Here is a 25,105-nt window from a genome sequence, read left to right on the forward strand (position 1 = left end):
CTCCAATTTAGTAAACTGTGGACCTCTGGTTTGGTTTTTGGGTTTATGTTTTGTTTTGTAGTTTCTGGATATACTTTGAGGGAATCCAGAATCTATACCTGCTCACATTAAGTTTCTTCATCCAGAGAGTAACAAATCAGTGTCATAGAGTTAGAGGCTTTTCCATGGCAATATTAACTTTATTGGGTTTAAGAACCCTCGACTGAGATTGGTTTTGAATAGCCCCTTAGCTGTGTCATGAGGGCACTATGGGTATTATTCCCTATATTCCAGACTATATGGATTTTTTTTGCAACACAGACAAAGGCACTTTTAAAAGTTACAGTGTGTTATTTGTTTTAGGAGTGTGGTCTTCAGTATGCTACACAGTGACTACTCTTGCTCCCCATCAGCAACCACTGATGGGTCCACATTCATTTACAGTCTTTCCTTTAAGTGCATCCTATAATGGCAACCAGTGCCAGGTTGAGACGCACAATCCATGGTCACAGGATGAAAGTCATTCCTTTGAGTTAGAGGCAGTTACGGCTTATGTTAGAATTAAGACAGAGGATCGTGCCTGAGACACCAGGATAGTTCCCAGACAACACACGTGAACTACAGCCGTGTTAAGGAGGCCCCTAATTGCATACTCCTGTCCTTAAATGTCAATTAACAGAACCTGCCCGTGTTCGTCAGCTGAATCTGTCAGGGAGATGCTGCAGTGCTCGGCCAATGTAGCACGATGCGACACAGTTCAAAGCACAAACCGTCCTTCAGCAGCTCACGTGAAAGCCTGCCAGTAGGCAGCAGAACCAAGTTACCAAAAAAGGCATTAGAAGAAGGAACCGGCCGCCGCCAGAGACTGTGGTAGTGGTCCCTCGCCAGCCTCCGTGCAGAGCCAGTTTCACTCACCCCGTGGGAGTGGGATGTACCCCCACACTGGTGCCACCTCAACTTTGGGTAGGATATTAAGCCCGATTATGCCACATTCAATTCAAGTGGTTTTTTATTTTTTTATTTTCCTCACAGTCTTCACCACATCCAACTTATTATTCCCATGGTACTACTGTAGCTGGGGGTGCTTATGGTGACCCCACACAGGAGTTTCTACCTTCTAATCTCTGTTCAAAGAACATGTGTACCTGCTTCATCCTCTTCCCGTATGAGAAATGCATATGAGCTGTTCACACAGATAAACCTCTTGGTGCATTTAAAAAAGAAAAGGTGGAAAAAAGAAAAGAAAAGAAAAGAGAAGAGAAGAAAAGAAAAGAGAAGAAAAGAAAAGAAAAGGTGTTTCAGTTTCCCTCTGAAGAAATGAAAAGGAAAAAAGAAAACGAAGGAGAAGGGTGTGGTGCGCCGTCCCCTCCCCCATGGGCCCAATCAGTACCTGCTGTGAAGGCCTTTGTGGCCTCTGACGTCCTGGAATCAGGATCCAGGGCAGGACGTCGAGCTTGAGCGCTGCACAGCGGCTGGCACGGACCCGGCCCACACCCGACAGGGGCAGCGCCACGTGTGTGACGGCGTGGAGGGCGCGCTGCGTGACGTCAGCGCGCACGGCGTACAGGGACGACAGGCGCACGTCACACACGCGCCTCACGCACGCTGGCCGCACGCAGCGCCCCTCCTCGGCGGTGTCCTAGACGTGAGCCGCCGCCTGTCCTGGGTCTCGTCCACACACGAGACGCTCCTGGCGGTCCGGGGGAGAGCGCCCGGGTCTGGGCCGTGGGCCGAAGACGCCAGATCTGGCGGGTCCTCGCGGCGTGTGCGTTCTCCTCAGGGAGGCCGCGCTGCTTGCGTGGGGAGGCCTGGGCAGGCAGAGCACATGCACCTGCCGGCCGGCTCCATGGCACAGGATGACGGGGCGGGTCCTGGATGTGGGGAGCCTCCTCCAGGGCTTCCAGCCAGATCTCCAGGGGCACCTCCCTGCCGTGACAGGACCGGCTCCCTCCATTGTCCAGGGATGTGCTGCACTGTGGGGTGACTGGGCCCCTAGTCAGACCCTCGACCAGTTGGGGCTGCCTGCCCAGATGCTTGGCCTCCACGACACGTTGGACAACTGACGCCCCGTCGAGCTTCCTCAGCTGGGGATGGGAGTGCTCCAAGGCGGCCGTCTTCATCGGGAACTAGTCAGCTCCCTCCAGGCCTACTACGTTTCTGCAAGGTACGTTCTCAAAGGATCATCATAAGGATGATTCCCGGGCTTGCTTCAGGGGCAGGTTCTCTTCCTTGGCAGGAGTGCGGTCAGGAGTCTGCATCATGATCATTTCATGATATATACAAATATTGAATCATTATGTGTGCACCTGAAAGCAACATGACGTTACATGTCATGGATACCTAAACAAAAAGTGATTTTTTACAAACAAACAAAAAAAACCCCACAAAACAGAGAGAGAGGATACAGAAAGGTTTATTACTCACATAATGAAGCCTTCTTAAAAAAAAAAAAAAAAAAAAAAAAAAAAAAAAAAAAACGGTTATCTCACGAGCAGGTCCAAAAGCAGAGCCTGGAGATAACAGATAAAAGAGACCAGTTAGGCTTTTCCTGAAATTAAGGGATCTGCTTGAGTGAATGTTCCCTTGAATGTTCCTGGGACTTGCATGGTTGGAACTTCCTACTCGTGCCAAAGGAGGGAGCACCCAGCCTTTCTTATCAGCTTAGCCAGTTGTGGGGCAGAAGACACAGGGCTTAAAAACTTTCAGCAGTTAAATGTCAAAGATGAAGTCAGAGTTTGTTAAGATGCCAGAAGACAATGGCACTTAAGGGCCTTTGCAACCACTGCTTTCTCTCTGGTGAATCATCTTTGATCCAGTGTAACAAAATGTGGGTGGTTTCTTGTATTCTGGACTTATGGTGTAAGCTGACGGCACCTTGTTTTAAATACTTAACATTCTAAATTCAGAGAACCACCAGAAATTGGAATTGTTGAGAGGTGCCAGTTAGAGAAAGGACACACGTTAACCCTGCTCATTCATCCCTACCAATTACTATAGAATGAACATTGGAAAATAATACTATGGTTGACATGTTGCAGAGATTGCTGTTCATGGAAAGCCTCCCCACTTTGGGGACATGGAAGGGGGCTCTATGAATTTTATTTTGAAAGTTTGGTAAAGGCTTCAAGAAGAGGAAACAGTTTTCATTCTTTGTTTATACATGTGCTTGGAACAAGGATTGCTGAAATCCTCCTGTGCTAAATGAACAGAAGGAAGGAGAATGGGAAAGAGAAAAGAAAGAGAGGGGGGAGAGAATGTGTGTATGTGTGCGTATGGGTAAGCTGCAGACACGAGAAGGAGCAGAAACACCTTCTCCAAGGATACAGGGGAAGCATTCTGCAGGGTCCCTCGGGACCTTGAAGGGCAAATACAATTGGGGGATATAGCCTTGCCATGACACCTACAGATTTGAGGAGTGAAGGGACAAAAGGGACATTAAACATTAAAGGAATTCATCAGCTAAGGGTCAGCTGAGAGATGGGGCCAAACCCACAAATGTAAAAATGCCTAGGGGAGCTGCACACAAATACTTTGTCATGGTTTTTTGGAGCTCATAGACAAGGAATATAATAATTATATCAAGCAAAGAAAAGACTGCAATCCCACGCTAGGGAGTAAGAAAATATTGGAGTTCCCTTTCCTAACTCAAGCCTCAGTACACAAAAGGAGGGAAGGGAAGTTTGGGAAAGACAGACCATAATTTTCTCTGCTTAACTCCATCTTTCATTAGCTCAAGGTAAGACTAATCTGTGCTACACAGTTGGGAAGGTGAGAGAGGAAATGTTACTGTTGAGTTTGAGAGTAAACTTTTAAATTGTAGCAAGTCAGCCTTAAATGGGAAAGTGAGGTAAGTCCAGAAACCAAGGGAGATCAGAGAAGCTTTTGAAACTGGTTTCTCATTTTGTTTTGTTTTGTTTTGTTTTGTTTTAATTAACCTTTAGCAGGAAATTTTATCAACATAGTACCACATGAAGATAGTTACTAAAAAATAGAACTTCAAGAAATTATTCCAGATACAGTCACATAACTGAATCATTCTGGAGCTTTCGACCTCTGTATAGGTGTTCTATCCCTGTGGGGCTACCTCTGACCATCATTGGTATGTGTTTTGTACCCTTCTTTGTGGATGGTTGAGAAAGTACAGTAAACAAGTGGAATTTGAAGTTCACTGTCCTCTGTTGTGTATGTGTGTGCATGTCATTCACATACAGAATTATCCAAATATGTTTATTATGGGAAATATGATCACCCTCCACCATGGGGTGGTTTATACTAAGAATAGTAGGCTATAGAATAAAAATTAAGAACATCAATATTTGTTAAAGAACTGTTCACACAGAAGTGAGAGGAAGCACATTTAAAAGTTGCAGGTGTGACCAGAATAACATGGAGACAAACTCAGAGGAGAAAGGGAAGAGTAAAGAGTGTAAAACCTACCAAAAAAGATTACCCTAAGATAAATACTAAGATGTTGCACTGATGGTAGCATTTCAGATATCCGAGTGTCTTAAGCTATTTCTGTGACATTTATGGAGAAAGAGTTTGAATAATAAATGGCTGTGGAGAAAAGTTGTTGAACACTAGCCATAGGAAAGTGGAAATCCCTATATATATATATATATCCTTTGCAATTGTCTTATAAACATTAACAGAAAACTAAACAAGTGGAAAATATTTCATCTACCTAATTTTAAAAATTATCTCAGCTGAAAAAATGTAAAAAAAAATGGCTATCTATATAAAAGATAGTTCCTACCTGTTTTGCAATTTATGACATCATTTCATTATGACAACTGTGAGAGCAATAATGCAATGCTATCGGAGCCATTTTCCAGATTTGGGACCTGGGTGACTGACTGTACAACCTATGGAAGACATTTCTCTTTTCTAGATCTTAGTTTATGAATCTAGTCAATTTTGACTAAAGCTCTAGACTTTACACATTTTTATTTTACTCACATGTCCACAAATAATTTCTATTCACACGCAGTGTAGGAAAAATAAACCACCTGTGTTTCCAACACTGTTGTCCCACGTAAAAGCTGTGTAACTTTGGACAATTGACATATGCTCTTAGTGTCTCAGTTTCCTTGTTAAGTAAGTCAAAGTAATAATAATAGTCACTCTATAATGTAATGAGGACAAATAAAATATTATATACAAAAACTTTCACAGAGTGTCTGGTAAAAGGTGATTTCTTAGTAAATGCTATCTATTATTATAATTGCTTGTAATTCTAAAATGGCCTATGTTACATTTGTGTAAATGTATGTCTATATGAGTTTATATGTGATAGGCGCATACTGTATAAAGAGAGATAAATATATCTATAGTCCTTTTTTAGAGTGTATGAGCATACATTTCTTTTAAAATATTTAACAACTTTGAACTTTATAAAATCATTTCCACAAAATCCATATGCGTAGATATGAAACTTAAAACATAGAATTTCTAGCTCTCGAGGATTCCCACAAGAGGGGGAAAATATTCTTTTCATGACTGGAAAAATAGAAGCACTTTTAGACAAACATGTGCTTCAGACTATAATCCACTTTCCTTTCCTACCATGGCACTGAAAGCATTATGAACCAGAAAATTGTTTGAGCAGCCACAGATAAGGAATTACAAATCTGGAGGTTCAAGAGTTGTATAAAGCAGATGTAAGGTTAATTTGCATGGTTTAGTTCCCTCCCAGATTTTTTCAATATATTTCAATGGCTTAAAACTCTGAAAAACTGATAGGAAATAAAAAGGTTTCTATAGGCTCTCTGATTTCTTGCTGACTCAGCTGTCTGGAGGCAAAGCCAGTTACTATGGCTTGCATTTCATTGTGCAGAAACCAGAACATACTCATAGTTAAATAGAGTCATTAAATATTTAGGGGAGGGAGAAAAGTTTTATGAATTGAGATGATGACAGCAAAAAACTATGTATGGGTATTTTCCTCTTAAACAACAAGAAAACACTTTTCTGAGAGTAGCTTGAAAATCTCAAGCATGAAATATGATTTGATTTAATATCCATTTAATGATTTTTTTATTTTTTTATTTTATTTTTTTTAATTTTTTTAAATTTTTATTTATTTATGATAGTCACAGAGAGAGAGAGAGAGAGAGGCAGAGACACAGGCAGAGGGAGAAGCAGGCTCCATGCACCGGGAGCCTGATGTGGGATTCGATCCCAGGTCTCCAGGATCGCACCCTGGGCCAAAGGCAGGCACCAAACCACTGTGCCACCCAGGGATCCCCATTTAATGATTTTTTTAAATGTTGATTTTTTGGTTGGCATGTAAGAAGAAATATCCTCTGATATAAAGCTAAATTTTATCCTTGGGGTAATAAAAAAAACCAATATGGTCTTCTGAACAAAGAACTAGCTGAAGAATTGGGAGTCTATTTTTGGCCTCACCAGTGACTTACTTGCTCAGTGACCTCGGACATATCGCTTAAATGGCTTTGTGCCTCAAGGTTCCCAGCTGTAATATAGAGATTATAATGCCTGCACCTACTTCATGGGACTGTAGAACTATTTCAGTTGAGTTTGTTTAAAACCCCAAAGGTTTTTGAAACTATCAGAAATAACAGTTAAATTCAAACAAGGTTGTATTTTATTAATTTCTTTTTACTGTTTGATTTGGCTTTCTTGTAGTCTTATATAATCCTTTTCTTACTAAAATAAGTCACTAGGATGAAATTAATAGGTAAAGATTTTCATGGGATATTAAGGAACAATTTTAACAGTGAAGGGAAATTAAGAATACACTTCTGAGATCCACTGATATAACTTCTACTCCTTGACATTTTTAACTCATGATTCAAAAGAGAATTGTAATATGATCATGTAACTTAGAACTTCTCACTAAATGTATAATTGGCAATTTTCTTTTTTTAATATTTTATTTATTTATTCATGAGAGACACAGAGAGAGAGGCAGAGACACAGGCAGAGGGAGAAGCAGGCTCCATGCAGGGAGCCCAAGGTGGGACTCGATCCCGGGACTCCAGGATCACACCCTGGGCCAAAGGCAGGTGCTAAACTGCTGAGCCACCCAGGGATCCCCTCAATCGAGATTTTCTCATACTGTCTCTATAAATGCACTGTTAATGCACCTTCATCTCTCCAAATCCAGAAGACCTATTAAAGCCCTGTTCAAATGCCATGTCCTTCTAGATTCCTTCCCTCTTTGTAACACTATGTGTCATCCAATAAGGAGTTCTGAATAGTAGGAGGACTTGAGTAAGAGAGATAGCTCATTTTTTATATTCCTGACGTTTCATGATTTCTTACAATTATAAATACATTTGCATACAAATATATATGTATACATTTATTATTTATTCAAAATTATTCTTGAAAAGAACTTTGAAAAGTTCTTCTTGAACTCCAAACTAGAACTCACTACTCCAACTACAGAAATATCTTATTTGCTCTGTTCTCACAACACTTCTTAGAGTCTTAGACTTTTGCATTTTTACAAAACCTTAGAATCAAGGTACGGTCAACATTTCTCACGTGTAAGTGAAATAGTCTCAACCTAATAATCCTTCTTCCTGCCATATCCCTTAGTCTATTTGGTGTCATACTTTGGTTTTTATTCTTTGTTTTGTTTTTACATATTTAAGCTTCTTTCGGTCTCCCATATCATGCTTAAGTGCTGTCTAGTGTTCCTATGTGCAAAAGTGTACAATGTGTCTTACAAAGAAAATACATGTGGTAAGCTCCATTCAGACAAGAGTGATAGTGCTATTTGCCATTAATTCAAAGTTAATCAATCAACAATATATATTAATATTAAAGAAAGTATTTTTAAACAGAAACATAAAACAAAGTTATATATTGATCAGTTGATAAAGATGTTGTGATCAGTTCTCAGGAATATATCCCTGCATTATCCTTAGGAAAAGTGGTTCTGTATTTGCTATTTTGGCATGTGTGGTCACTTTATAGAATATAACTACCCACCAATAATAAGAAATGGCTGTACCTATTTTGTTTGTGTACAAACACTGCCTTCGGCAATATTTTAAAATCTCCCTTCTAACTCCACAGTAGTACCTGTCTTGTGCACATTTCCAATTTTATGGTCATTTCAATTATAAACAAAAATTTGGCCAACTTTAAAGCTTCAGTTTCATTTTCATTTTAATGCTTGCCTCCTTCTTTCCCACAAAACTAGCCAGATAGCTATCCCAAGAATGAAACTGAGGCATACATCTTTTACTTTTTGTTATCTTGATATTCTGAGCCCCCTTCCATGCCAAAATGGAATAGGACATGTAGTTACTCATATGAATATTGCTGTAGTTTTCTTTTCTTCACCCTGCTGCTCTTGTTAAGACTAACTGGTCATTGATACTGTTTCTGTGCAGCATCCAGATGCTGGCTCTCTTTTCACATCCAATATTGCACTCTGCACTCTGCATGTGATTATATCATTGTACTCCAAAACAAATAGCCACATGTCTTTCTTCCTCAAATCATGTCATTCTTTAGATCTGGTATATGTGATATTCTATTATTTCTTCTTTTAATAGCTACCGTAGTAATCATTAATGTTATTGTAGATTTTTGCTTTCCCTCTTTTTGAGAAAATGATAGTATTATTCTTCGCCACTCCTCACATTATATAAAGTCATGTGCTTCTTAGAATAGAAACCTCTAAGAAGTAGGACATAGTTTGCAATGTCCCCTTTCACTACCACAGCAATCTACATCACTGCAGACAGTAGAATCGTCACCAAATTATATTCTTGATGGAGTATAATGTTGAGCCAAACCTCCCAGTTCATAGTATCAAAAGTAAAGTGCTGCCTTAAAAAATAAAGTATGTGGCATTGGCTTATAAATTCTCCAGATTGTAAAAGACAACTTTAATCAGAAGTTAAAGACTGCATTGGTGAAATATTTGATAAAATTGTTTTTTTGAAGTAATTTACAAGGAAGACTGGATAACTAAGAAATGTTTAGATCTAAAGATTGGCATTGGTAGTATGTTTCAGTTTGGGGTGATTTCTTTAAGAAACGCATTTAAAAAAAAAAGAGGCAAACTGAAAAAAAGTGGCCAGTTTGCAGGTAGGAATAAAAGATAAAATAGAGATTTCAGAAACTCAGTGATTTCAAATGTTGAAAAAATTTACCGAATTAAGACCCCAATACAAAGAGATAACATTGAGAAAACATTTTGACTCAGAAAGGCAGATCAGTGTTCAGCCTTGGTAATTTTGGTCTAGCAACGACGATGTGATTTAGCTGAATGTGAAGTTTGTAAAAGATAACACATGATTGGCTCCTCCAAGTCAATAAGAGCTGGCTCTAGCATCCCCCCCCCCCCGTCTCTCATCTTCCAATAAGCTATCTTTGGCTTTCTCTCATAGTCATAGAAGGAGTTCCAGAAAATATGCAGAGGTATTCAATAACACTTGAGGCCTAAATGCATAACTGATCCACTGTGATTTCCCTTATATTTTATTGCGCAGAGCACATCACAAGGATGTGAAAAATCATGAATGTGGAAAATGATTCCAAATCATAAATATGGAAAGTGATTCCAAACCATGATACGAGTTTCCATAAAGTCCTATTACAATGCATACACATTTGCTAAATCTAATAAATGTTACTTAAGGCTACTAATAAGAGAGAGAATTAAGAAAGAAATATTAAATGGTAATAGTTCTAGTTTTTATTTTTTTGTGATACTTCAATTACAACAATATATATTCCATCTAAGCTGTGAAAGATGAAGAAATTTACAAAATTTCATTTTACCCATTAATCATCTGCCAACCATTAAACTTAGTCTTGTAAAAGTTGTTACATTTTTAGTTTTAAAGACTGTTTTTAGATAGATTTGCTTTGGTAACAAATAGCCCCAAACGTCAGTGGCATAAAACATTACTTTTAGTAATTTTAAGTACATTTACTTTTAATCAGGAGCTATATGTGTATATGCTTTATATGCCTTTCCATTATGGACTGTGATTAAAGGAACAATCTCTGCTTGGGACATCTCTATTGGCAAAAAGACAAAGCAAGATAGCTGGTAGAAACTTAGAGTTATCTTTTCTACTCAGGTGGGTTAAGTCATATCTGCCTACTCCCGATTAAATTGCCAGCTTGTTATTGAAAATAGTAACAGTGACAATAATACAATAAAAATGAACTTATTTCCTTAAACTAAAATATTATGGTGAATTCATATCAGATAGTCATAATAAGTAAGTATTTTAAGGAAGAGTAAGAGTGATAAGCTTATAGCAGACAATGGCTCATAGAAATCCTGAAATATTTCTGGAAAACATAAGGGAGGGACTCAATATTGGGGTAGGCCATTTTTTCCTCCTTAGAAATAGCTCTCAGATCTTTTCTTCTTTATCCTTGTCTCCACTCTCTGGAAAGTCCTTCTTTTTGTACAGTAACCCTAGACGCATCTTAAAAGGGCAACAGAAAGCAAGGACCCCGAGTTTACATCTACATAAACCTAAAACTCTTCATACATTTTTCAAACACCATGACACTATATAATCTCACATTACCTAAACTTCATCACTAGGAAATAAGGATTCCATTAATTTGCTATTCTAATTTGTGAAAGAAACATATTCCAACAGGTCTGCAACTGAAGTTCCAAATTCAGCTGCAACCTTATGCATCTAAAGACTAAGGGGATTTTTATTAGTTTCTTAGGGCCACTGTAACAAACTACTAAAAATTGGGTAGCTTAAAACAACAAAAATTTATTTTCTCATAATTCAGAAGATTGGAAGTTCAAATTAAAGTGTTGACAAGATTGGTGGTGACTGGAGGTTCTCTCCTTTTTCCTGGTGGTTGCTGGCCATTCTTGAAATTACTTGACTTGTAGATAGATCACTCCACTCTCTGCCTTTGTCTTTACATGGTGCTCTCCTTTTGGATTTGTTTCTAAATCTCTTTCTTCTTATGAGAACACCAGTCATATTGGATTTAAGCTCCACCTTAATCCACTATGTTTTCATCTTAACTTGATTGTATCTACAAAGACACCACTTTCAAATAAAGTCACCTGCATGGGTTCTGAGTGGATATATATTTTGGGAGATTACTATTCAAGCCAGTATAGGAGGCTCAACCAAATCTATGCAGGATAAACTCAAAGTCCCATATCAAGACCCATTTTAATCAAACTGCCAAAAGCCAAAACCAGAGAATCTTGTAGGTAACAAAAGAGAAATGACTTATCACATATAAGGGATCTTCACTAAAATTATAAGCAGATTTCTCACCAGAAATTTTGGAGGCCATAAGAAACTGAGCTGATATATTCCAAGTTCTAAAGGAAGAAAAAGTATAAACCAAGAATAATATATCCAGAAAAATTGTACTTCAAAAATGTCATAAATTAGGATTTTTGTCTTATAAAAATCTGAGGGAATTTGTTACCAGTACACATGCTCTGCAAGAAATACTAGAGTCTTGAATGTCAAAAGGAAAATATAATAGATGGTAACTGAAAGATGTATGAAGAAACAAGGATTTCAGGAAACATAAATATATAAGCAATTACAAAAGCTATTACTACTGTAACAATAGTTGGTAACTTTACTTTCTGTTTTTTATATGATTAAGAAATGAAAACTTTTTAAAATACAATTATTAGTCTAAAAGTATCATTGGAAGTTTGGTTTGTAATTCCACATTTTGTTTGCTACATAATTTAAAAAACTGGTGAATTCCAAAAAATATCAACTTACGGTTTTGGATATACAGCATATAAAGATGTAATTTTGTGACATCAGCACCTGAAAGGAATAGGGATAGAGCTATAAAGGAGCAGAGCTTTCATATAGTATTGACAAATTCAAATTAGCATATTATAGTTTCAGGTATAATTTTAAATATAATCCTCATAGTATTCACAAATAAAATAGCTTTAGAATACACACAAAAGGGGGTTAGACAGGACTTTAAATGTTTCACTAAAAGAATCAACTAAACATGAAAGAATATGGTAATGCAAGAAATGAGGGACAAAAAAGCTATAAGACATATTTGATGTAAATCAAATAGCAAAATGACAGAAGTCTTTATTAGTAATTACATTAAATAGAAATTGATTAAATTCTCCAATCCAAACATAGAGAATGGCTGAATGGGTTAAAACATGGTTAAACTATCTGCTGTCTATAAGAGACTCACTTTAGATCCAAGACACGAATGTGTGGAAAGTGAAAAGATGGAAAAAACCCTTGCAAATAGTAACCAAAAGAGGAGAGGGTGGCTATAGTAACACTAGAAAAAATAAACTTTAAATCAAATGTAATAAAAGTTAAGGGACATTATATATTAATGTTCATACATCATGATACAAAATTATAAACATTTATATACCTAATAACAATGAAAATATATAAACCAAGGTTGTCTTCCCTTGGTAATCTAATCTTTCTTCTTGGAAGAAACCTTAGAGAAATAGTTTTGCAATAATAGTTTGATGCTTTAATACTTCACTCTCAATGATGATTAGAAAAATCAGAAGAGATTTCTTTGGAGAGGGAAGAAGGAAACAGAGGCCTTCAACCACACAACTAAACCAGTTACATCTAACAAACATATATATAGAGTTCTCTACCCAATAACAATCATTCTTTTCAAGTGTACATGGGATATTTTCCAGGAAATTGGAACCCTTGTGCACTGTTGATCAGAATGCAAATTTGCACAGCCCTTGTAGATAAACAGGGAGGTGTGTGTGTGTGTTTGTGTGTATGTGTGTGTGTTTGAAGATTTTATTTATTCATGACAGACACAGAGAGAGAGAGAGTGAGAGAGAGAGAGAGGCAGAGACACAGGCAGAGGGAGACGCAGGCTCCATGCAGGGACCCCGATGCAGGACTAGATCCCAGGACTCCGAGATCTTGCCCTGGACCGAAGGCAGGCACTAAACCACTGAGCCACTCAGGGATCCCCTCAAGATGGTCAATTTTAATATATCATGTATATTTTACGACAATTTTAAATATTGGAAAAAATGCTTATTTACCGTTAAAGCAAAAATAATAACAATGTGGTGTGGAGTTTATAACATATGGGGAAATAAATGTATGACAACAAAACAAATGGCCATGAGGATAGAAATGGAAGTATACTATTATAAGGTTCTCACACTTTACATGAAATGGTTTAATATTCCTTGAAGTGTTGAAAAGTTAAACATATTACCATCAACCTGCAATCACTAAAATAAGTATTTATAGTTAATTGGTGAACAAAAGTGATATGTGAATTCATAAAAATATCCAATTAGTATAAATTAAAGAGAAGAAAAAGGCAACAAAGAACACATGGAAAAATGGAAACAAAAATAGTAAGATTTCAACCTTGAATGGTTAAACATAACACTACTGTGTTATCTGAGACATATACCTGAGAGGAAAAAAAAAGGCAATACCTATACGAAGATTTATATGCAAATTGTTCATAGTTTTATTCATAATATTCATAATATTATTATTCATAATATCTTAAAACTGAGGGGCACTTGGGTGGCTCAGCGGTTGAGCATCTGTCTTTGGGTGAGGTCATGATCCTGGGTTCTTGGGATCAAGTCCCACATCAGGGTCCCCCCAGGGAATCTGCTTCTCCCTCTGCTCATGTCTCTGCCTCTCTCTCTCTGTGTGTGTCTCTCATGAATAAATAAAATCTTAAAAAAAATAAGACACACACAAAAAAGCATATACTATAGGATCTAACTAAAGAAAATTTTAGAAAATTCAAACCAATAAAAGATGTCAGAAATAAAATCAGTTATTGCCTAGGAAAGGTTGGAGGTAGCTTGGTTGGGAACTGTGATTACCAAGGGAAGACACAAATTTTTGTAGTTTATGGAGATGGGTTCAATATCCTGATTGTATTAATTGTTTCACAGGTTTATATATTGTCACAACTTACCAAATTCTAACTATAAATTAGACTTTATTGTAGTTAATTACATCTCAAAAAATAAAACTAGCATAAAGGCTGAAACAGAGACATTAGCAATCCCATTTTAAACAACAAATATAAAGATTAAAAAATTACCTTTTATTATAAGACATAGTTTACATATGTTTTCTCTAACTAGAATTCCTATATGCAACATTCCAGAGAAGCTGTGTTAAAAGACACTGTGTTAAGAAGTAATGTCTAAAAATTTGTCAGTCTATACCATCTGTACCCATTGTATAAACATCTTTCTGTTAGATAACTTGAAGATTTATTATGGAAGCAGCAAATATAGTGCATGTTCACCAAAAATGTATCACATACTGTAGGAGAAGACACAGGCCATTGTATATCAACTAATTGGTCATGGAAAAACTATATATATTAAAAACAAAAAACTTCAACACATTAAGTCAATCATACTTTTGGAACAAGACACATTATTGGTTTCATTTTAAAATTTAGGAGATCCGTGGGTGTAAAATTCATACAATAGTGTTTCTTGTGATTCCTTTTAAAAATGCAAATATCTCCTAGGCCTGCAAATTTCCTGAAATTCAACACCTTCTGCTCTGTTGAAATACACAGATATGTTCATCTTTAATTAATAGCTCACTACAGACTGAAATTTAGTACCCTTCAATTATTATGGTTTGATTTAGAGAAACAATACTTCATTTATTTTTTTATAGTCAAACTTATGGGCACCTGGGTGGCTCAGTCAGTTAAGCGACCTACTTTTGATCTCAGTTTAGGTTTTGATCTCAGGGTTGTGAGTTCCAGCCCTGTGTTGGGCTCCATGCTGGGTGTGGAGCCTACTTAAAAAGAAATAAAATAAAACAAAAATCAATCAATCAATAAACAGTCAAATGTATTATATTAGTGGTATATGTTATTAAAACTACCTCTCAGAATGCATGGGTTGGAAAGATAATGAAAATGTTTCCCAGTTTGGGAATTACCTCCTTGTCATACGTCAAAAAGTTATTAGAATTAATTATTAATATTAATATTAATCAATTAATATTTACCTCCATCACTTTGTTCATATCTGCATAAGTCCCTATATTGCAGATACCTTATGTAGTCTTAATCTATATCTATACCTGTATGTAACCAAGTGTGCTGGAAATCTGAGACAAAAGAATAGCTTAAAATGGATGAGCATATTTTAGTCTATATGAAATTTACTATCAATTGAGACGATAGGTCTTAATTGATTTTAGTTATGTGTGTATGGGGGAGAGTGTAGGTAAAGGAAACATTAATTGTATCTTTGCCTCAAATTCTGACTCAATAGAAACTTGAATTTTTCATTTTAAATGTTATTTGTTTAACTATGTTAAGTTTATTTTTACCTGAGAAACTTAGGAATCACAGAGACACAAAGATAGTAGTGATCCCATTCTAAATAGTGTGGATATAAAATCTTTTCCTTATGGTGCTAGTTTGTACAGCTCATTTCCATGCCCGGTTACTCACTAATGCTATTATAGTTAAATTGGAATCTTTCTAGTGACAATCACACTACATGAAATGTTTCCTTGTAATTATATTAGAAGAAGATATGTTGTGAAAACTGTTAGCTTGACTAGTTAAAACTTGTAAAATGTATGTTATTCTTGCACTTAGCTACATATTTTTGGAAGAAAAAAAAGTATATACAGTGTTCCTTGGCAGTGGATAAAAATCCAGATTTTATTTTTTCACCAAAACAGGTTAAATCATACCTGAAATATATAAATTATTTTCCTGAATATTCCATCCCTGGCCTTTTTTTTTTTTTTTTTTTTGCCTTAGGACAGGAAAATACCTTCTTTATAAATAAGAAGGTGGTTTTAAAATAGTACCTCCTTTCATCTGATTGAAACAAACATTTTTTCTGACCTCCAGTTTGCATTTTGACTTTGTACTGGAGAAACATTATTCAGGCTTTCAGGAGAGCAGTACTAGTGAACTTAGAAAATATCTTGCCAAGTGGGCAAAACACAACTAGCTCTTCATTCTTCTGGAATGATTTTCAAGTATTAGAGGTCAATCAACAAATTGCAATGCAGAGTGGTCTTTTAGTCATCATTAATTTTCTGGTATTTCTAGAGAATTTCTCCCTCTATTGTTTACTTCATTTAGCAATCCTCCATAGATTTTTGCATTATTAATATTACTGTATTCTCTCATCTATATACAGTACAAAGACAATAAGCAAACAAACACACTTGGAAAAAGTGGGTAACACAAAGGTGTTTGGAGGGAAAGCGCATGTTTTTCCAGCTACTAAAAACCTGATATTACATGAAAAATTAAGTTTATAATTGATATATATTTGACAAAAAGAAGTGACTTTTAAAAACATTGTCGTTACCATTTCTGGTCATAGCATATTCTAGTTGTGTTATCCCAGCAGTACTCCCAAAGGAAAGATTTAAGTGCAAGTAGTTTATTTGGGAAGTTATTTCAGGAAGCATTGCACGGGTTGGGGGTGGGCAGAAAATGATATAGGGAAGGGAAGGAAGTAAATAGAGCATACAGATATGAGCAGGTCATTGCTATAGGCAACTGGAGCTCAAATCCAACAGTAACTTCTGAAATATGGTGTACAACACAAATTAGGAAATTATAGCCCTCAGGTAAAACCTGCTACATCACCTATTTTGGTACCCCCTGCAGTCAGGGGCACCATTCCAGCAGTCTGGCACTGTGAGCCACAGAAACCAAGTTTAGATGCCCTCCCTATGCTCCCAGCACCTGTCACCCTGGCCAATGGCTGCACCATAGTCCTGCATGGGGTCTGTGCCAGTGGCCACCTTCACATTTGGCACTTCTCCATGTTGACAACTTTTGTTGGACACCTAGCTTTGGAATCTCAGGCTGAGTATCAGGAGCTCTGAATGTCACCTCATCTCTGTCCAACTGCCCAAATTGGGTTTGGAAAACTCTTTAGGAGAAGAGAAGGAAATGCAGGGATTCCTTGGATAGAGAATGAAACTGATGAGGAGATAGCCAGCATTTCCCACTACCAGGTACCCCTCTTGCCCAGTTCTTTTTCCAGAGAATTTTTCCACTTGAGCCAAAACAGGCCCACCATCTGGGATGACTCATCCCAGGAAAATGAGGCAGGACAAGTGTTTTCTATCTTGTTATATAAGTATCTACATAATATACTCAACCTTGCCTCTTGGCAGAAAATGCTAAAAATAATCATCACCTGGCCTATGATGGGCTGAATAATATCCTCCCCAAAGATGCATATGTCCTAATCCCCAGAAATTATGAATATGTTACCTTACCTGGCAAAAGGGGCCTTATAGATGTAACTAATTTAAGGATCTTGAGATTATCCTGATTATCCTGTGTACCCAATGTAATTACAAGGGTCCTTATAAGAGAGATGCAGGAAAGTCAAATAAAAGATGGCAATGTAACAAAAGAAATTGTCAGTGAAGGAAATATAATGTCATTACACTTTTTAAAAATTAAATTCAATTAATTTAACATATGGTGTATTATTAATTTCAGATGTAGAATTTAGTGATTCATCAATTGCTCATAACATCTTGTGCTCATTGCATCACATGCCCTCCTTAATGCCCATCACCTAGTTACCCCATTCCCCATATACCTCTCCTTCTGTATCTCTCAGTTTGTTTCCTATAGTTAGGCATCTCATAGTTTGCCTTCCTCTCTGCTTTTATCTTATTTTATTTTTCCTTCCCTTTCCCTATGTTCACCTCTTTTGTTTCTTAAATTCCACATGAGTGAAATCATATGGTATTTGAAAATAGAGAAGGGGACCACATTTCAAGAAAAAACGTATAGCCTCTAAGACTAACAAAGCCAAGGAAATAGATTCTCTTGTAGAGCCTCCAGAAGGAACTAGTCCTACCAACACCTTGACTTTAGCCCAGTGAGACTGATGTTGAGCTTCTGACCTCTCGAACCATAAGATAATAAAATTTAATTGTTTTAAACCACTTTAGTTTGTGATAAATTGGCGAGGGAACATATGTTGGGAGCTGCCTGCCAGGAAGGGGTTAATGGATCGAGCAATGGCTCTCAGTTGACTCTTCCAACCACGGCCCACCTGAGCCGCATGCCAGGAAGGGGTTAATGGATCGAGCAATTGGCTCTCAGTTGACTCTTCCAACCACGGCCCACCTGAGCCGCATGCCAGGAAGGGGTTAATGGATCAAGCAATGGCTCTCTGTTGACTCTTCCAACCTCGGCCCACCTGTCTCACCCTTGTTGTTGAAGGCTTGTGGCTCAAGGACGCATACTGTTGCTGTCTACTGTAAAAGGACATGTCTGGAGAACTAAGCTTAAAATATCCTGCTTGTTAAACAACCCTGCTTTATAAAAGAGTGAATAATACAAATAAAGGTGGCATTGTGGCTGAATCCGGCCATATGTCCCCCTGCTCCCACTCTGTTTATGTCTCTTTTCTTTTCCTCATTCCCTTACTCTCATCCCTGGACGGTTGTCGCCCCCAGCGTGCGTGACACAGAGGGAGAAGCAGGCTCTCTGCAGAGAGCCTGATGTGGGACTCCATCCCTGGACTCCAGGATCATGCCCTGAGCTGAAGGCAGGCGCTTAACCACTGAGCTACCCAGGCATCCCGGTTTGCTTGTGTTTTTTTCTGATTTATGAATTTGTTCATTTTCATCCTTGAAAATTATTTGATCTTTGGAAAAGATTATTTTAAAAAGGATTGTTTTTTGCCCTTATCAGAAGTCTAGGTTCAGACAAACAAAAAACAAACAAACAAAAAGTCCAGAACCACCACTTTAAAATAGTTGCAATTTTTCTTTGTTTCCCTTTAATCACCTGGTAATGTTATTTTTAATTCCATTTAGTTGTGAGAGCTAGCATGTAGTTATAAATTATCAGAGAAGAAAGTAGATTAAGCCTCCACCACATTTCTGCTCAAAATACATGAACAAAATCACAGTAAAAACTGAAGTTAATGGGTAGCATATTTAATTGTAATTCAATATTAAGTGCATTCTTGATACCACAGGTAAGTACACAGTACTTATGTCAAAACTTACATGAAAATGGGAAGCCAATGATGTAGGTGATCCCTGAAGCTATTCTTTTGTTCAACTGAGAGAGCTTTCACTTTGGTTTGCAGACTTCATTTCATGTTTCTTATAGGACACAAATAAAATGGAAGACCTGCTGACAGTTTGGATCCTCCTGGAAACAGACACGAGGATAACATAACCAACTGTGAAAGATAAATAGGGGAGAGAGTAAGGATAGGGAGAAGGAGCTTCAAACAATGATTTTTGAAAGAAAAAAGAAAGACAATGATTGGATGGGGAAGAGACTTAGGATGAAGTATAGTTCTCAGAAAGTCTTGATCAACCCTACAAAAAGCTCCAAGCAAAGATTTACTGTTAGAAGGGTCCTGCATCAACCAAAATGACTCTCCTCTTTCCTTGTGCTCCATCAACAGCTAAGAGAGCCAGTAAAAACCACAGTCTCCTATGAATGTAATGACTTAGCTGAAGGTATGGCTGCTGGAGGTTATCAAATAAACAAAATCTTCCAGCAAGTTCTTCTGAAGTTAGAGCTGAGCAGGGTTCCTTTATGGTTACTGCATCTAACCATGGTGAAGAGGCTGTGATATAATAGGAAATATATATGTAGTGTCTGTCCCTAGTTCCTGACACAGACTTCCTGAAATCCTTGTAATTTTCTGAGTAATGGGGTGATAGGAATACCTTACACAGTCCTCCTAAATCCCTTGATCTTTCCTATGTGATAAAGTATCTTTTGTTCTAGTGTGGGAACTCTTGGTGGATTCCTGGATAGTTTCAGGATGTGGGCTGGTCACCATAAAGATGAAGTGATGGTTAGAAGCATCAAACTCTCATCCCTATCCTCACATCCTCTGGGGAGGGGAAAGGGAATGGAGACTGAGTTAATGATTAATCATGCCCATGTAATGAAGCCTCCATAAAAATCCCTAAGCTATGGGATTCAGAGAGCCTTCAAAGTTATTGAACACATCCACATGCTGGGAGGGTGGTGCACCCCAGTTCTATAGGGAAAAAGCTCCTCATCTTGGGAGTCTTCTGGAGCTCCCCCTATACACTTCTTTGCTATTCATTTTTATCCTTTATAGTATATTTTATAATAAACCGGTAACAGTAAATTAAGTGTTTATCTGAGCTCTGTGAGCCATTATGGTAAATTATCAAACCTGAGGAGGGATAAGAATTCCTGATTTGTAGAGGCTCCTGAGTGGCTCAGTGGGTTAAGTGACCAACTCTTGGTTTTGGCTCAGATCATGATCTCATGGTTGTGAGATGTAGTCCCCATGTCAGGCTGTGTGCTCACTGGGAATCTGCTTCAAGATCCTCTCCCTCTACACCCACCTGTGCGTATGTGTGCTCTCTCTAAAACAAACAAACAAACAAATAAATAAATAAATTATTTTTAAAAAAGAATCTCTGATTTGTAGCCAATTCCAGCAAAAATGTGGGTAACCTGGGGACCCACTACTTGTGATTGGTGTTTGAGGTGGGACAGTCTGAAGCTTTAATCATTGGGGTCTGCATACTGATCCTGGGTAGTTAGTAACGGAATTAAAATAAATTGTAGGACATGTAATTGGTATCTGCAGAAAATTGGAGAATTTCTTGGTGTAGAAAATCTACATATTTGGTGTCTAAAGTGTTGCCAAGAGAGAAACAATTTTCTTTTAAAGTCAAAATATACTCCCATAAACCTGGAATTCCCCAGAAAATACATTGTCTCTATAAGGATGAAATAGGAATTATGCCTCCCCTGCCCCACTATGGAAATGAAAAATGTCTGGATTCTTTATCATTGAGTGAGGGCAGAAAATAATTCTAAAATAAGCAGAACGCACTATATTTATAACCAAGTGCCATTTTACATATATGCAAGTTTGTTTTGGACATAGATATTATTCTTTTTTCATGATGCCATAATGAGGTCATACATTATGGTTGCATATTTGTTTAAAAAGGTTGTAAGCTTCCAGAAGGTGGGGATAGTAGCGTTGAATTTCTCTCATTATCTTCCTGCTGCTGGGTCCAGAGCAAATGTGCAATAAATGACTTGGGTGAAGAACATGGATTATTTGTGCCAGAAGGAGCAGTAGTGTTTGGGGGAAAGGTCATGGCCGAATGCCCTTATGGATTTTGCTTATCTTGGGCAAGGGATGTTAGAATAATTGTAAAATATGGAGAAAATCCTTTTCACTCTGGAAATTTGGGTTATTTTGTGTGCAGAGACCGATATCCTGATGGCTGAGTTATAACTAGAAGAAAAACACTGAATGTGGTTGGGGACAGCCATTTCTCTTTCTTTTATGGGAAGAAATTATGGTTATTACCTGAGATTTCATAGCCATGAATAGAGTACTGATAGAAAGATTCTGAAGTATCTCAGATTTTTCTAGGTATTGTTCTAATCCAAAGAATCAAGGGTTCATAGGTAGTATGAATTAGGAAGCATACAGTTATAATGTTAAGGATTAAACAAACACAAAGACAATGACTCTGAATCCAGACTGCCTCGATTCATATACCAACTCAGCATTTTTTAAAGACTTTATTTATTTATTTATTTAATTATTTGACAGAGAGAGAGAGAGAGCACAAGGAGGAGGAGTGGTAGGCAGAGGCAGAAGGAGAGAGAGAGGGAGAAGCAGACTCCCTGCTGAACAAGGAGACTAATGCAGGGTTCCATCCCAACCCTGAGATCATGACCTGGGCTGAAGGCAGACGCTTAACCAACTGAGCCACTCAGGCACCCCTAGCCACTCAGTTGCCCCCCAACTCAGCTTTAACTAGCTGTATAACTTGGAGATACTATTTCTTTGTCTGTACAATGGGGACACCCACAAATTTCACCTCATACAATCATTGACAATATAAGTGAGTTAATTTAGATAAAGTGTGTTTAGGTCATATCTTGACACAATATTACCATATTAATATTATCTCTCTGCTTTCTTACCTGGACACCAGTAAGCTGAGGGGAAGGGAATATACTATTCAACTCTACCTGTTCCACAGCTCTAAAGGCTGCAACATAATAATAACAATAAAAATGATAATAAAATTTATTAACATCTTGTATATCACTGTAGTTTTATATTTATTTCTTTCCCTTATTACAATGAGGATAGTAACATCAATATGTCCATCTTACAAAGAAACTTATCATTAAAGAAACTTATTACCTTGCTTAAAATCAAACAAATAATAAGCAATGATGTTAAATTCTGGCTTAGTCTAACTTCTGAGTACTCTTTTATTTTTTTTTATTTTTTTAAATTTTCATTTATTTATGATAGTCACACAGAGAGAGAGAGAGAGAGAGAGAGAGAGAGGCAGAGACATAGGCAGAGGGAGAAGCAGCAGGCTCCATGCACCGGGAGCCCAACGTGGGATTCGATCCTGGATCTCCAGGATTGCGCCCTGGGCCAAAGGCAGGCGCCAAACCGCTGCGCCACCCAGGGATCCCCTGAGTACTCTTTTAAAACCAGTTATGCCATCTTAAAAGGAGTAGAATTTGATAAAACATGCATTGAATAGATGAAAGAACAAATGAATTTCAAAAAAAAAAAACCATCATCCCTTTTCACAATAAATTTACTTTATGGATATGTTTAGTAATGATAATGACTTCACATTCATTTCAGCACTGGTAAATGTGTTTTTTTCAGTATCTTTTACAGGTACTACAGCAAAGTGGTCTCCATAAGGCAAAATAAAATGTGGTGCCCTGGTATCTGTTTCTTTAATTGAGCTTTTAAAATATATATCATTTGAATGAAATTATAATGATTTCATTAACCTATTTTGCCCTTTCTCAAATATACTGACTATAAATGTGATAGGAAATTACAACTGCCCATTGCTGGAAGAAAGCAATCAAGCTAGATTGACCAATATGATTATTACATGCCTGTCTGGCAACTTCCCCCTAGATACTGAAGCTGAAGTTGGCAGATCATATAAATATCTATTTGTCTATTTATGAAAAAATTAAATCAGGAAAACTCAGGATCAAAATTTTAATTAATCACTTTTACAGAAGGAAGTCTCAAATTTTTAATTCTTAGGGATTTCCATTTTAATAGTAATTATAAAACATTCTGGCTTAGTTTGTTATACATAGGTGATGGATATACATTCAGTGATTTTCAATGGGAAGCTTAAAATGCATTCCCAAATACCAAAATGTTTTACTGTGAAATAATTTTAAAATTTAGGAGAAAAAGAGACTATTAAGCTCTTAAAGGTGTTTAGGTTCATTTGCTAGATACCATATAAGCCAGATGCTATATGAGATATAAGGACTTGCGGATTTAGTAATTTTCTCATCTTTCAAATGTGAAGAAGTGTTGTTAGATATGCCGACATATAGATACCCAGAGGAAAAAAAGAAACAAAAAGCGATGTGGTACTGGAGAGGAGGAAAATAAAATAGCAATCAAATAAAGAACAAAGATGCACTGCATTGTATAGGGGAATGCAACAAAATATTTTCTCTTTCTCCTTCCACCCCTTCTCACTCTCACTCTCTCTCTCTCTCTCTCTCTCTTTATCTCTGTTTCTGTCTCTGTCATCTCTCTCTCTCTCTCTCTCTCTCTCACACACACACACACACACACAGACACACACATTCACACTTACACTCTGGATTCTGACCTGTAGTTTAAAAAAAAAAAAAAGAAATCTAAAGTGTTTGGCTGCTGGACAGAAGCCCCATTTACAGGTGTAGTCTTTTTAGGAATAGAGATTACAGAGAATCATACATCAGCAAATGAAAAATTTTCTTTCCAAAAAATCATTGATCATTTTATTATATATATATATATAACTATTTAATTCACCCTACAGGCCATTTTTTCAAATAATTGCTACTTTTGCCCTTGCTTTCCAACATTATTCACTCATTTTATCCGTTTGAGAAAAATACTCACCTTAATGAAATATATCTCAAAACAGCTAGCATAAAAGACAAAAGAGTAGTTAGAATATTGAGATTGGCTTATTTTTGTGGGTTGAAAGGCTTTTCAACCCACAAAAAAGGGCTTGTTTTCAAATAGGTAGTCTCTACATACATACCTGTGAACAGGATCTAAATACCTCCTATTTAAATAATTTATTATTTGGTTAATGACTGAAAAAGAAATTACTTGTCTTCGTCCAGTAAAAAGTTATGCTCTGAATTAGTATGATGTCTTCTTGTTCAAACCACACATAAATACACAGAGACCTTGATTTTTGCTGAAGATGTGTCCTGAGATTTGATGTATAAACCAATAGTTTGCCCCCCTTTTGGTCTTTCCTGGCACTTGGAGTCCCCATCATATTTTAATATGCTTTATATTCCAATTAGCAGTCCGCTTAAAAATCAGGTTGAAAATTTCTTGTTTATGGGAAGGGACTTTTGTTTTCTCTGTAACACCATTAAGAATTACAACTGCTGTTTGAAATAGCAGGAATAGACAAAAAAATCCATTGATATAATATTGGACGACGTCTTTCCATAGAATGCTTATTACAAATGATAGAGAAACAGGCCTTACCAGGAAGTCCAGGTCATTTAACTTTCTCAAATTATAATTATAATTACCTGTATTTTGAGTGACAGGACCAGGTATCTAGAACCTCAGAGAAGGTGCTGTTTTCTCTCTCTCTCTATTTTTTTTCTTTCCCATACCAACAAATTTAGGGGCAGTTTTGAAATAAGACATGTTAATTCTGGAAACAACAATATCACTCTCCAATTTTCTTACAATGCTGGTGCTTTCCTTCCCAGTGTCCAGTAAATTTCCTCAGATCCCTACACTGGGAATAATTAGAATACATATCTCTGTAATCCACATTCCAAGAAGCAAACTCAGAGCAAATCACAATTTTTCTTTTTGCAGAGTAACTTAGTTTATGTTTGTCAGGGGAAAAAAACAATAAGCATAAACTTACCTGTATCAACACATGATTGATTAATAACCTCAAACTCTTTCTGTTTATTTGTATTGGAAAATTGGGTACACGCTAACCATAATAATTTTTTTCTTGGTGAAATTCCAAACACTACTTTGAGTTATAAATAATTTTATGCAAGCAGATGTAGAACTTTTTTTCTTTCTTTCTTTAGTTAACTCTGAGTCTGGGGA

The 25,105-nt window shown here is 37.0% G+C and overlaps 2 long non-coding RNA genes across 2 annotated transcripts in view; both read right to left on the bottom strand.

Annotated features, from left to right (window-relative positions):
* The window catches only part of LOC140596576 (uncharacterized), a 72,585-nt gene extending 71,103 nt beyond the window's left edge, over positions 1-1,482 (bottom strand). The window contains exon 1 of the long non-coding RNA XR_011998497.1: positions 1,370-1,482. This is a non-coding gene — a long non-coding RNA (uncharacterized lncRNA). The remainder of the gene's footprint in view (positions 1-1,369) is intronic.
* Positions 1,483-18,895: 17,413 nt separating this feature from the next.
* On the bottom strand, positions 18,896-22,044 carry LOC140596577 (uncharacterized). Its single transcript, XR_011998498.1, has 2 exons — positions 21,931-22,044; positions 18,896-19,131 (listed from the first exon to the last, which is right to left on the bottom strand). It is a non-coding gene; the product is annotated as an uncharacterized lncRNA (long non-coding RNA).
* Between the last annotated feature and the right edge of the window lie 3,061 nt (positions 22,045-25,105).

This window comes from Vulpes vulpes, unplaced genomic scaffold (assembly GCF_048418805.1).
Source record: "Vulpes vulpes isolate BD-2025 unplaced genomic scaffold, VulVul3 Bu000000738, whole genome shotgun sequence".
NCBI classification, from domain to species: domain Eukaryota; kingdom Metazoa; phylum Chordata; class Mammalia; order Carnivora; family Canidae; genus Vulpes; species Vulpes vulpes.